The sequence below is a fragment of the Salmo trutta genome, chromosome 6 (genome assembly GCF_901001165.1).
Source record: "Salmo trutta chromosome 6, fSalTru1.1, whole genome shotgun sequence".
Lineage (NCBI taxonomy): Eukaryota > Metazoa > Chordata > Actinopteri > Salmoniformes > Salmonidae > Salmo > Salmo trutta.
Window position 1 is genome coordinate 58,277,119 of NC_042962.1, and position 3,135 is coordinate 58,280,253.

At 46.6% G+C, this 3,135-nt stretch overlaps 1 pseudogene; it reads left to right on the forward strand.

Moving 5' to 3' along the window:
• The first annotated feature begins 258 nt into the window (after positions 1-258).
• On the forward strand, positions 259-2,093 carry LOC115196455 (E3 ubiquitin-protein ligase TRIM63 pseudogene; annotated as a pseudogene).
• Positions 2,094-3,135: the final 1,042 nt, after the last annotated feature.

Genomic DNA, 3,135 nt, shown 5'->3' on the forward strand with positions numbered 1-3,135 from the left:
ACATGTTGTTATTGGCGGGATCTTCCCCTGTCACAAGGAGGTTGTTTGGCCAGTTGTCTATTTGATTTAGGCCCTCCCACAGAAGGAAAGAGAGGGGAGGGCGGGATGGGGGGTGTTGCTAAGTATGGCATGTGCCGGGGCCAGAAGGGGTTAATTTTCTCCGAATTGAGCCTTGCAAACAAGCAAAGGGTGGGACCCGTGCCTCAGACCGCGTGGAGGCTCGGGTGTCATGGCCAGCCCAGCGGTATAAATCGTCAGCTGTGGCCGGAGAGTGGCTAGATCAAAATAAACCAAGTGAAGAAAGCAGTCACTATACCAGACTGCAATAGAAGGAGAGACAGACACAGAGATAGAGCCACACCACCTAAGACGAAGCGCCTAGGCCACCCACTCAGAACTTTAAGGACTAATACCTTGTGAGAACAGAGAAACCCATCTATCCAGACATGGATATCCAGACCGGCCAGGTGACGCACCAGCCCAGCCCCAGGGAGAGCCTGGAGAGCCAGCTGAGCTGCCCCATCTGCCTGGAGATGTTCCAGAAGCCCGTAGTCATCCTGCCCTGCCAACACAACCTGTGCCGCGGCTGCGCCAGCGACCTCTACGACTCCCGCAACCCTTACCACTACTCCGGGGGCATCTTCCGCTGCCCCACCTGCCGCTTCGAGGTCGTCCTGGACCGCCATGGCGTCTACGGCCTGCAGAGGAACCTGCTGGTGGAGAACATCATCGATATCTACAAGCAGCAGACGGAGAGCGGCAGCGGAGAAGTAGTAGGTAACGTTGCAGACCCACCGATGAAGGACAAAGACACCAAGGAGCCCATGTGTACGGAGCACGAGGACGAGCGCATCAATATTTACTGTGTGACCTGCCAGACGCCCACCTGCTCCATGTGCAAAGTGTTCGGCCAGCACAAGGACTGTGAGGTGTCACCCCTGCAGAGCATCTACGATACCCAGAAGGCCGAGCTGCGGAACGCCGTAGACCTCCTTGCTGCGGGTAACAGCTGTGTTCAAGCCGTGATGGCTCAGATGGAGGATACATGCAAGAGCATAGAGGAGAACAGCCAGGTTCAGAAGAGACGTCTGGGGGAGAGCTTCGACTTGCTCTATGCCATCCTGGAGGAACGTAAGGGCCAGCTCCTGGAAAAGATCACCCAGGAGGAGGAGAGGAAGCTGGGGTTGCTGAGGACCCTGGTGGAGAGGTACACAGAGCAGCTCCAGGCTAGTATCAACCTAAAGGAGAAGGCGGCCCAGACCATGGAGAAGGGCAATGCAGCCGAGTTCCTGATTAGTGGGAAGGAGCTGATCACACAGGCCAAAGAGGCAGCTAAAGGCTCCAACTTAGAGAGGCCCGAGCCTGGGTTCGAGAACATGGAGCACCTTACACTGTGCACAGAAGACGTGGAGGTCATCTTGTACCAAATGGGCTTTGGACTGGGGGATGATGATGATGATGTGGTGACAGAGGAAGAAGAAGAGGAGGAGGAAGAAGAGGAGGAAGAAGAGGAGGAGGAATAGTAATAACTAAAGACTGTATTAGAAGTACTGTATTATTGCAGTTGAGGAGAGGTTTGGGCACTGAGATAAGGATTGGTTTGATGAACAAGCTGCTTTTTAAGAGAGTAACTAGTTATTTATTGACTAGTTATAACTAGGATATTCACTGTGGTGAATACACAATTTAGAGCTAAGGTGGAAAGTGCAATTCTGAAAAGTAGTTTTTTTCACTAACAAAATGCAACATTTTGTTCAGACTTTTTCTTTTTTTATACTTTTGTATTTCTACGTGTTTGTACGGTACTGTTTTTTGATATCTCCTGAAATAGATATCTCTTGGAAATAACTAAGTTTACACTTGAACGCTTTTCACATAATGTACATTGCTCAAGTCTAGACTAGATCGAAAAAAATCTAAAAATATAGCAAAGCATTATTGATGTTGTGTATAATATATCATTGTCTGTCAAACTATTGAAAACTTGAATTGCTGCAAAATGCACTTAATTCACTTGGTGTTGTTTTTTTAACACAACTGTAATATTTCTAATGTAATTGACAGTTTAAAGAAATAAAGTGTTGCGGAAATACTTTGCTCGTCCTGTCAATATCCCACACACCTCACTGACGAATAGTGCTTTATTTAGCGCTACACATTTACATGGCTCATGAATTTAGAGTAGAGCCTTACTTAGTGTTCTTGCTAGTGAAATAGGGTCTATTTTTACAGGGCTAGAATGGGAGAGGTGGTGAAGGGCCTTAAAGGTCTGGAATAGATCAGTGTAGCAGGGTGGGTAGAGGAGTGGGGGGGTCTCATGTTTCCCTCCCTGACCTAGCCTCTTCTCCACTGGTCTTGATCATTCCAGTTGCTGTCTGACTCTGTCTGGTATGCCTATGGGTCAGAGGTCAAGCCTGATACCCTTATCGGACAGGAATAGGAAAAAAAGAGGTAGCAGCAGCACTTTACAAAAACGGTCTGCGAGTCGAGACCACATTGACCGGGGGTTATTTCTGATGAACAACGTAAACGTTAAGCTGGTCACATGAATCCTTTGGTACATGCTATGCATGCTAGTGCGATGACAATGCATTGAGTCAGTAGGAGATGTCTGTGGTTTCGAAGCAATGTACTGTAATCCATTATCACTGTGGATCCTCTTCTGCAGATCGTCTATAAAACGATGACTTCAAATGATAGGCTATGTTTAATCCATTCGCCATTCAATACCAACGACACATTTCTCTACAGTACAATTCCCAGCGTGTGAATAGACTTACGGGTCGTTCCATTTGATTTCAATCACTTTTTGACCACAATCCTTTAGTTTTGGATGTAACTTCCCATACATATTTACCCATGTTAGAAGTGGCCAGAAAGTGACTTTTTGAACCAGAATGCCAAAATATTTAGGAGATAGAGGTGCTTGAAGTTGACCCATTTTGCAGACGCCACCCTACCATGAGACATCCATGTCTATATTCTAGAGTATACTGTGTCTCAACCGATGACTGGAACAACACAAACACGTAGATTACGTAAAATTGGATCTAGGCTACAACATATGCGAAAATGAAAAGAATCTGAGTTTACATGTTTTTAGATATTTGATGTTAAAGGAAAAGTCATTTTAAT